At 35.6% G+C, this 11,827-nt stretch overlaps 1 pseudogene; it reads right to left on the bottom strand.

Annotated features, from left to right (window-relative positions):
* Nucleotides 1-10,169: 10,169 nt before the first annotated feature.
* On the bottom strand, nucleotides 10,170-10,288 carry LOC118613993 (annotated as a pseudogene).
* Between the last annotated feature and the right edge of the window lie 1,539 nt (nucleotides 10,289-11,827).

Raw genomic sequence — 11,827 nt, forward strand, 5'->3', positions numbered from 1 at the left:
AAAGCAGAGAAAAGAATTGCTATGATTGGATTCCCCCAGTCAAGATCCATTGACTCGAGATGGGCAACATTGGCACTTCAAAAAAACAAAACAAAACAAAACAAAACAAAAACAAGGAATAAAATGAAAATAATTATTGAGTAATCTGCAACATCTGCAACAAATTCCATCCTCTTTCCAATCAAATATCAAGTTGGGTCTACAGGCATATCTTATTTTATGTCTTATTTTATTGCATTTCATTTTATTGTGCTTCACAGATGTTGCAATTTTTTACAAATTGAAGGCAAGACCCTCTGCCAGCAAAAAGATTACAACCTGCCTTATTTTGATGCTAACTTCATTGCAGTGGTCTGGAACCAAGCCTACAATATCTCCAAGGTATGCCTATACTCTACCCTTTAAATATCTCTAAAAATGAGTCTACTTTACTGCTGACCCCACATTAGTGTAAACTGCTATTATCTATGCTAAGGACAACAGCAAGACTCCTGCTAATCGTTTCTCTGCTTTAAGTCATAGTTACTTCTTTCCAATCTCTTCTCCAATTTTATCCAGAGTAATCTTTCATAAAGGTAAGTCTGAACTTGTTAATCATTTGTCTTGAAACACTTTAGTGGCAAATACCAGGCTATTTCTTTCCTCTGGCTCATCTTTATCCCTTCTGCTTAGTACTTGCTTCACCAGCCACTCCACCGTACTCATATTTATCTAATTCCTAATCATTTTCTAAGATTTTCTCTCATTCTTCTCATCATGTCCCTTATCTCCTGGCTAAATAGGTATACTTTTTCTGTGTTCTCAAATTATATATTTGTATCATATAATTATTCTGTATAATAAAATATAGTGTTATCATTGTCTCATATCATTGTCATCACCATTAAACAATTCCTTTAAAAGTAAAATGTTCATTTCATTCACTTCCAGATCTGCATCACCCAGCACAATATCTGGCACATAAGAGTTCAAATAATGCTTGTTGATAAACAGATGAATATTTGTATATTGTTGTTAATTGGAAAAGTTATGTAGTAATTATTTCTGTAGACACTAGTAATAAAAGAACAAATAAGAAAGAGATAGCATAACAAAATTATCAAGAGTATGGATTCTGGATCTCTACAGACTAGCTCCATAAGGTGAGTTCTGTGAAGTCAATCCTTCTGTGCAAATTTCCTAATATGTAAAATGTGAATAATGGTAAAACTTAACTTGAAAGCTTGTTTTAAATTTCTTAAGTTAATGTTTGCAATTATATGTAATGTATAGACTAATACCTGACACATGGTGAATGTTACAAAAGTTTTTAAAATAAGTGAATAAGACAGTCACAATTTCCTGTCCCCACAGAACTTATAGTATAGGTCAGCACTGTCCAGTAGAAATATAAGATGAGCCACATAGCATATAATTTGAATTTTTTTTGTAGCCACATTAAAAGTAATTGGATTACAAGTAAAATTAATGTGAAGAATCTATTTAAACCAATATACCAGAATATTGTCATTTTAATATGTAATCAATATAAAAAGTTAATGAGATATTTTGCATTCTTTATTTTGTACTAAGTCTTTGAAATCAGAGAATATTTTGTACTTATACCACATCTCAACTCAGATGCTTAATTTTCATATGTATTGAACCTGTATTTAGATCTATATTTAGATTTCATAAAATTATAGTTGAAAAAGTAAGCTTACATATCCATATTTGTTGCAAATATACTTAATAATTTTAAAAATGATTTAAATATCATTTTAAATTTAAATTTATTTTAAAATGTGTAAGTAGTTATAATTATATATTATTTATTTATTTAAATATATTTAAATATTTATTATTTATAATTATTAAAATATAAATTAGGAGCTTATTTTCTCATACTAGTTGCATTTTAGTGTTCAAGAGCCACATACTAGACAACGCAGAACTAAAGAAAAATACGGCATGTTACAGACTGTGATTAAGTGCTACGCTAAAGCAAGAATATAGTGCTCTGGGAGCACATGTTAAGGGTGCCGACATAGCTTGGGCAGACAGTATTTATCAATGAAATTTTCCTGGAGAAAATGCTATCTATCCTGAGACCTCAAGGATGAGCAGAAGTTAGCTAGGCGATGAGAAAGAGCATCTGACAAAAGGATTGGTGTTGGGAATGAAGGAAAATGTAGCATTTTCACAAACCTGAACATATTTCAGAGTGACAAATACAGAGTGTGTATGTATGTGTATGTATGTGTAAGTGAGGAATGGGTTAGAAGGGAAGAGATGGAAAAGGAAGCAGTTGAGAGGGAATGCCAGAAAAGTACACAAGGGAGGAAATCATGACAGATTTCTTGAGATATATGAAGGAGGCCAGATTATCCTGGAGGATTTAAACAGGATAGTGGCATGATTATCATATATTTATTAAAGATCATTCTGACTACAATATGAAAAAAGTTTAGAAGACAAAAAGTGATGACTTGCATATTATGTCCATTAGGATGGCTACGATCTAAAAAACAAGCAAACAAACAGAAAATAACAAATATTGGTGAGGATGTGCAAAATTAAAACCCATGGACTCTGTTGGCTAGAATGTAAAATAATCCAACCACTATTTAAAAAAAAACAGTATGAATGTTCCTCAAAAAATTAAATTAGAAGTATCATATGATCCAGCAATTCCACTACTGGGTATATACCCAAAAGAATTGAAAGCAAGGTCCCAAAGAGATATTTGTATGGTCATGTTCATAGCTGCATTATTCACAAGAGTTAAAACAGGGAAGAAACCCAAATGTCCATTGATGGATATATGGATATATATATCTATATATATATAGATATATAGATATATAGATATAGATATAGATATAGATAATATTATTTAGACTTAAAAAGGGAGGAAATTCAGACACATGTTGCAACATAGATGAGGACATAATGCAGAATGAAATAAGCCAGTCACAAAAAGACGAATACTTAGTGATTCCACTCATATGCGATATCTAGATTAGTCACAATAATAAAGACCGAAAGTAGAATGGTAGCTGCAAGGAGATGGAAAAAGAGAAAATGGAGAGTTATTGTTTAATGGGTAAGGAATTTCAGTTTTGAAAGATAAAAAGAGTTCTAAAAATAAATTGTAGTGATGGTTGCAAAACAATTTGAATGTACTTAATGTTACTTAAAAATGGTTAAGATGGACTGTACACTTAAAAATGGTTAAGATGGTAAATTTTATGTTATAGGTTACCACAATAAAAAAAAAAATGATCGAGCATCAAGTTAAAAGAGGTTATCCCTGTGATGCAGTCAAGAAATAAAGATGGGAGCTGAAATGGGGTAAGAGAAATATGGACCTAAAGAAGTGGGTTGATTTCAATGATATCCGGAGTATGATTAACAATTCATTGGTGATTGATTTTAGTCAAATTGTAAGGAAGAGTCAGGAGTCAAGCCATGTCCTAAGTTTCTAGCGTGAAAAACTGGGGTAGACAGTGATGATGTTCACTGAGACAGGGAAAAAGAGGAGGCATAGATTTGCCTGGGACTGGGGGTGAAGGGAAGTAAGGGATTCTCCTTCACACACTGATTTTCTGGTGCTTGCAGCGATCCAAGGGATATTGTCCACCAAAGAGTTGGGACATCGGGTCATAATTTCTGGAGATGGATCTCGAAGCCATTCTCATCTGGAGATAATTAAAATTACAGGAGTGGGGCATTACCAAGAGTTCGTACCATAGACTTTCACAGTTTGTCTGCCAGCACATTTCCCTTGGTTTTGAGTATGTTGCACTTCCTCACCAACAGTCCATATGATTTTAAATGGGGGGTGTCCCTCTCTGACCCCAAGGATAGAACATGAAACCCAGGGAGAAGACCTGGCCACAGTGACCTGGGATGTAGGAGTGGCAGCCCAAGCTAGTAAAACAAGTGGGCATCTAAGGACTTGAACAGGGGCTACTGAAAATAAAAAGGCCTCCTCCTCTTGATTCTGTTGAACTAGAACCTGGAAAAATATGATATCAAAGCTATTGCAGCCATCTTGCTACCACCAGAGTGACGGTCACTGGAGGCCATCACACAGAGTGTGAGAAGGTAACCATCACATAGAATTGAGATTTAAAATAATAAAAAACAACTGGGGTTTTTTTTATGTCACTTTAGCCCTGAACCCAGGAAAGCCTGAAGCAAGACCTAACCATTACATGAGCTTGAAAAATGCTTTTGTTTTTCTTAAGCCTGTTTGAGTTGCATTTTCTGTATCTGCATCATAATGTGTAAAGATAGTCCTCACTTTGCATGTTAGTGCAGGATGGTAAAAATGGCCTGCAAGCTGAAAAGTGCGGTGATCTTAATCAATAGGAAGAATTGCAAGTGGGTGGGACCTTTAGGGCTTCCAGCATTTTGTCTTTTGTTCTTTCAGTGTTGTGAAGTATCTCTGTGATTTACAACCGCTTTCCTTCTTTATGTTGTTGCATTGCCCTTCATGAAGATCCTGTGCCTGCATGTCTGGAGTCTCTTGAACAACGACTCTATCAGCATCCCCACAGTCAGCTATTTCTTCTTAACTCTATTTATATTCTATTGGAATTCTGCAAAATCTTGCCAATTTCTGAAGCAACGAAATCAACATTTACTGTCAGTAAAGGTTCTTCCACAGTCTTCTTGTAATTACTGTTTTCTTTCAACACAGCACCTAATTTAAATGTTTAGTCTAAATGCTCTTTAAACTGATTGGATTGTTTTTTTTATTGTAGTCTTCACTTCAAAGTAGAAGTAAACGCTCCATTTTTACCATTAGCAGCTTTCTGTTCTGAGTGCAATTCAAACTAAATAATGTTAAAGCCACTTTATCTTGTTTTTAATTCATTGGACTTTTTCAGTATCGTTCGTTCAGTGGTCTCAGCTTTGTTCTGCTCTATCATTTTAAAATCTCCAGATCACATCCAATTTCACTTCCAGCATTGCCACTTTTTTTTTTTTGCTGTAGTTTCATTTATTCCTATTATTAATTTTTATAAAATATCACATGGGTTTATCACTGAGAAGCAAGGAGGCATCACATATACACATTTGTGGTCTGCGAATGAACTGAGTGATGTACAATGGCCAATAACACAAACTTTGAAAGAAATGATCTGTTATTTATGTAGGAATTTGTGGAGCTAGCTATAAACTTTATACTTTATGCAATTACTCAGTTATTATAATGTGTGACTGAACTAGGATTATGTTTTGGGGGGACTGGTATTAATTAACTAAACCGTAGTAAGTTGAATTTGTATATTTTAGAACTATTCAAAGCAATGACTGCCTTACTCCCTCAGGTAGAAATTATGTAAGGAGAAAATGGAAGAAAGCTTGGGGATAACCCTGAGGAAAATCAAGATTTAAGGATGGCCAAAGAAAAGAAATCAGCACAATAACTCATCAAGAGTGGCCAGAGAGGGAGGAGGAAAACCAGAAGCATGTGGTATCACACAAGCCAAGAAAGGAGATATTATAATTGTATCTTCCATTTCTTTAAATCGTGATATAATTCTCATCCCATAAAATTCACCAGTTTAAGGTATACAATCCAGTGGGTTTTAGTATATTCACAAGGTTGTACAACCATTACCGTTATCTAATTTCAGAATAGTTTCACCACTACCCCAAAAAAACCCTGTGCCCATTAGCAGCCACTTCCCATTCTCCCCTCTTGCCAACTTCTGAAAACTACTAATCTGCATTCTGTTTCTATGGATATAAAATAATCTGGACATTTCATATAAATGGAAATATACAACATATCCCTTCTGCATCTGACTCTTTTCATTTAGTATAGGTTTTCAAGGTTTATTCATGTTGTAACATTTATTAGTACTTATTACTTTTTATGGCGGAATAATATTTTGTGTGTGGATACACCACACTTATTTATCTATTCATTAAATGATGGACACTTGAGCTGTTTCTACTTTTTGGCTATTATGAATAATGTTGCTATAATCATTTGTGTAAAATGATCATTTATGTGTGAACACATATTTTCAGTTTTCTTGGGGATATACCTAGGAGTAGAATTACTGGGCCATATGGTAACTCTTTTTGAGAAACTGCCAGATTGTTTCTATAGTGGTTATACCACTTTATAGTCACAAGCAAAGCAGTAGGGTTCTTTCATTTCTTTTTAAAAAATCTTACTTACGAAAATTTCGTCTCATTTTATTCTTCTTGTCTAGTTTCTCATTTTATTTCACCAAGCACATTTCCTTTTTGCATCTTTGACTTCTGTATCCCACATTTGTTAAAGTTGCCTTTTAAATATGCAAATAACAAATTTTCTTACTACTACAAATCATCCATAGCTTCTTTATCCCATACTGCATAGGATTGATTTAAACTATGCAGAGCATAAGGTCTGTCACGTATCTCAAATCATTTGCCCAAGCTATTTGTAACCACCAAAAGCATTTCCAAAGTCTGTTAAATATGGACAAGAACCCTGACTTTATTTACCTTCCTGTCCTTTTCAATTGATTTAATCCAATTTAATAATTTTTGGATGAAAAATTTGCATAATCATCTTAGTGGTAAGTGATACAAAATGAAACAAAGTGCCTTTTACTTTGAAAGAAATATCTCGATGTACCCCCCACTCCAGTGGACCTTCAGACTTTTCACTGTGTCAGGATCCTAAATTTTCCTCACATTTATTTCCCATCTTCTGGCATGCATGAATCTCTTTAATGCATGTAGGGTGTCTGTCCCTTCCCACATTCTGCATCTATCAACATAGTGCTATTGATGTAGTGGACCAGCATGATGTTCTGCAGAATGGTGCAATGATCAAAGTCCTCAAAGTCTAAATTATCACATATACCTGAAATGGAATGCGTTAAAGCAAGCTGCTTCTGGTGCTCTCTGCTTATTGGAATAAAGAAAAGAACATTGTCAGAACAACAACAGAATATCAGGTATCAGCACTGTGTTAAATTACTCAACTGAAGAGAACATGTGTAATAGCACCTGCGTTCAAAACCATCACTTGTTTAAATTTACAGTAATTCACAGAGATTCTCCAAGACCCATCTGTCCATCTGCACAAACCAAAGGAAAAAAAAATTTTTTTAATGGGGATATGACAGAAATCACTACATGTATTTGTTAGCATATGGGTTCATTTACTGGAAGAGATCTAGAATAATACCGACATAAACAAGACAAATATTTATTTCTCACTAAATTAAGGTTCTTGTATAAGCAGACGAGAGCTGGTATGTGGTTCTATCAGTGACCCATTTCTTTCTATCTTGTTCTCACGTTGTTGCTGAGGTGGTGTATTCCAGCTGGCACAGAGGAGACAAAGAGAGGAGTAGGCATATCACTTCATTATAATGGCAAGGTTTAGAAATTGCTCTCATCGCTCTCACTCACATCCCTTTGGCCAAAATTCAGTCACATTGCCATACATAAATAGCTACAATATGGTAGGAAAATACAGACCTTTTCCGAGTGGCTATTTTCCTAGATAAAATTTGGAGATATTTCTTCTATGATAGAAAAGAGGAACACAGCTAGTAGCTGCTGCCATATTACTTTACACTTTTCAAACCTCTGATGCTGGACTAATCTCTGCAATTCCCGCGGTATACAGCTTTACTTTGGGTAAGGACAGGAAGCTCAAGGTGTTTTATTTGGTCCTTTGTGGCACAAAAAAAATCCTCATTTTGGGTGTCAGGAAGCCAGACTATATATTTAGTCATTTGTATATGCAGGAAATGTGGTAACAACTGCAGTATGGGTTTGTAGACCTACAGGTACCACTATAGCAGAATTAGGCCCAGAAATCCAATTGTCATCTCACCTTCATATGCCCCCATTTTGTCAGGTAGATCATAGTAACCTCCTGGACTGCGTTACTTCAGAGACAGGGTACAATAATTCCCCAAAGATCCAGCTATTTCTTTTTCCAATTACGCAGTAACTTTTAGAGAAGACTGAGAAAAAGATTTATGGGATGTGCTTGTGATGGTAACACAAGGACTTTCTTCAAGGTTGGCTGGCTTCCTGTATATTCAAAGAGCTGTGAGTTTGAAGATGGATTCAATTTTTGCAATTGGGTGAGCAGCCATTATAATATTATGAAGACTTGTGACAGACCTCTATTGGGTTTTATTGTTTAATTATTATTGTTGTTGTTGTTGTTATTGTTAATTTTATTATTATTACCTAATTCATTGCTAGGGATTCCATGAAAGGTTAAGATACTACCACAAATTTCTCTTTTTAATCACCCCAATCACCACCTCAGCTCTGCTGCACATTATGATAAAAATCCCACTTGATCTCTGATTCTTATATGATGCTCCCTGGCCTGTCACCCTAGAAACCCATTATCACAATTGCCATCAGGGATCCAAGTTCAATAATAGCATCACTCTCCTTCCTTCCCAGCCTGGAAAGGAAATTTTTTTTAAAGATGCCGTTGGTCCCAAAGCAATGCACACATGTTAGTCATAGCTAGGCTCTGTCAGGAGGTGAGAAAGAAAGTGGTACTAATTCACTCTAACCTTCTCTGTTTAAAGCTTTAGGTTGCTTTTTCTCTATCATATCAGGAAATCTTTTGTATTTCAGCTTTATGCCACAGAGATCATTTCCGAATGTACATTTCAGTCAGTCCCTGAGCAAACAATGAGAATTATTTCCAGGGGCTTCGGCAGCACATTGAACCCAGAATTACTAATAATTTCAACAGTATCCATAAATTCAGCCTGAACTAAAGTAATGTTTTATCCTGCCTAGACTAATATGTACAGAATCTATCCCCACTTCTTTCCCCCTCGTTTAGGGACATAATGAACAAAATTTTGCCATTATTTACTAGCCTTCTCCCAAATGTGTCATTGCTCTTGTATCATCTGAGCCCTACTGGGGTCTCACACCAGACATAGGCTGGTGGCAGTGAGGAGTGTGAGAAGTGTGGCATGAAGAGAAATTCCATTCTTTTGCAAGTTGAAGTAAGACTTCAACTTGGTCAGCTTCACTGGATACAGCAGGAAGAGGAGCCATACATTGGACATATGTTGGACAAGGAAGCTCTCAGTGTAATTTGAGTGTTCAGAGTAGCTGGAATCATCTAAATGTCCCAGATGTTGCCATTACGATTCTCAGTCTTTGCTCTTTTACAAGAGATCTGAGGATAGTCGTGGTGGAGTACTGGGGATATTTAGTGGTTCTCAAATGTGAGCATGTATCAGTATCATGTGGAGAGCTTCTGAGATCATAATTTCTGGGTACCCGGCCCCAGAGTTTCTGTTTTAGTAGTTCTAGAATGAGGCCCAACATTTTTCTTTTCAACAAGTGCCCACTTGTTGCTCATGCAGCTGATCCATGGACCACATTTTGAGCACTACTGCATTACCTCGTAATTCGGCAACCTGCATTTGGTATCTGGCTATTTCATTTCTGTAGTTATAAGTGATTGGAGTTTCTTTTAGAGAAATCAGAAATTTCTTAGCTTTTTGACTGTGTCTTGAGGAAGTTATGTTCTGTTTTTAAAGTTAGTCACTGTACTTAATGGCAGACAGCCCACCTCTAAACACCTTATATACCTGTGCTCCTATAACGGTCCACTGCAGCAGTGACTCAATCCAGCACTTTATGCCAGGTGACCACAGGTGATAAGTTAACCAAGTAATCTATTGCTGAGTGCCATGGATTGCTGTCATCTTCTCTTTTAATAGCTTTAACCCAATTATATATTTTTTAAATCAACTGATCACATATTCCCCACCTTCTTGATGTTCTGTTGCCCATAAACCATTCTGCTACCAAATGCTAAACAGAAAAGAGTTCTTAATTATAGACAGTGTAATCAACTCTCTCTAGAATCTGTACAAATGGATTTCTTGATAGGTATAAATAATTCATGGAAATGTTTGGAGGCCTGAAATAACAGAATCTAGCCTGACATTCCGGGTGTGATATCCAAAATTATATCACATTAGTAGGCTATCAAGAAAACTACTGCTGGTCTAGAGTCAGGAAGCTGACTAATTAAAAAGCCACCACTGCATCTGCTGGCTTCCAGACCTTGCACCAGAATTTGTGCCAGCCAAATAAATCCCCTGTCCTCTTAATCCTCTATGTCACTTGGTTTTATTTCATTATTATCATTATTATTATTTTAACATCTATAGCATCCGGTCTTTCTAGGTGGTTTCCTACCCAAGTACTAACCAGGCCCAACCCTGCTTAGCTTCCCAGATCAGATGAGATTGGGCACATTCAGGGTGGCATGGCTGTAGTCTATAACTTAGTTTTATTTATTTATTTTCCCCTCTTTAATTCCTACCCCCCTCCCCCACCACCACCTACGTTCACCCCTGACCTATGGATGTTGCCACTTCCCCTTAAGAACTGGATCTCCGAAGGTGGGGAGTCTCCTCCCACACACTTGAGGTATGTACCTGGGGCCTGTGCACACATGGGGTATGGTCTGTGGCTCCACCTGGGCCATGAACCCCAGGACCTTCTGCGTGTAAAGCAGACATGAAAACCACTACACTATGGAGCCACCCCCATAACTTGGTTTTAAAGCAAAGTCTAATACATTTGATTAGCAAAACATATACCACATCTAGGGAATACAAGAAATATTTTAAATTTATTAATTTGTGATAGCTTTCCAGCCTTTCTAGAAAAGCATGCACAAAAGAAATTAGATTGGGTACTAAGAGAACCAATGCACAGTATCTGCTCCCGTTAGAAAGCACAGTATGTATTTCGTATGATTGTGCATGGGGGGCCAAAATGATATAGAAATGGAGAGGATCATAATGCTGAAAGGGAAGTGAACCCAGAAGATCATAAGCCACAAAGTTTCCCAAGATACTTGCTATTTTTCATTCTTAATAAATCAGTTAATCTGAATAAAAAGCAAAAGAGTTCCATCCCTTTTTAGATATATAACTTTGAACAAGTTATTTAACTTTTGTTTCCTCATCTATACAATATCAGTCATAATGAAAGTAATAATACTTATTCATGGCCCCCTTTTGAGGATTAAATGGCATAACTCTTCTAAAGCAATTTAGTACAATCCCGTAATACATAAATACTGTTTTCCTATTTACTATGAGGTGTAGTTATAGTTTTTAAATTCTTTAAACACTTATAATTATAGAATATTGATGGAAAGTTTCACTCGAACAGATATTTTTGATTAATGAGAACATCCAAAATCCCTAAGCAATCTGGAGAAAAATGAATTTTTTCATAATAGTATACCATTTAGCTATTGCTGCATGGCAAAATACCCCAAAACACAGTGGATTAAAGCAACAAATGTTTATTATTATTGTATCCATGGGCCAGCTGAACGTTCCCTCTGATCTAGGCTGAGTCTGTCAGGGTTCCCATGTAGCCCTCCTCTCTGTTTTCATGGTCCCTGGTACAGCAAGACCACATTGCTCCAAAATTAATAGTTTATAAGACTCTCTTCCCTGTGTACTAATATTGATGCTTGATTATACGCAGTGATTTGTAGATACTTATAATAAAAAAATAAGAAAGTAAAGCTGCCATATTGTTAATCCTATTGTTAAAACTCATTTAAAATATTTATAAATGTAGGTTTATAATCTTCAAATAGAAAAATGTTTATGTAACATATCTAGTTATTACCAGTGAAAGGATTCTATTTCACTGAAAACAGAAATAAGATAATTTGTCAGTTCAATTATAAATGTTAAAAAAAAACATTAAGTTCTCATAAGCTATGTACTGTAATTAGGCAAAACTTTCCCTAAACTAACAGTTTATTCAAACAGTCAAAAATAACTAAAGA

This window comes from Rousettus aegyptiacus, unplaced genomic scaffold (genome assembly GCF_014176215.1).
Source record: "Rousettus aegyptiacus isolate mRouAeg1 unplaced genomic scaffold, mRouAeg1.p scaffold_m13_p_2, whole genome shotgun sequence".
NCBI lineage: Eukaryota > Metazoa > Chordata > Mammalia > Chiroptera > Pteropodidae > Rousettus > Rousettus aegyptiacus.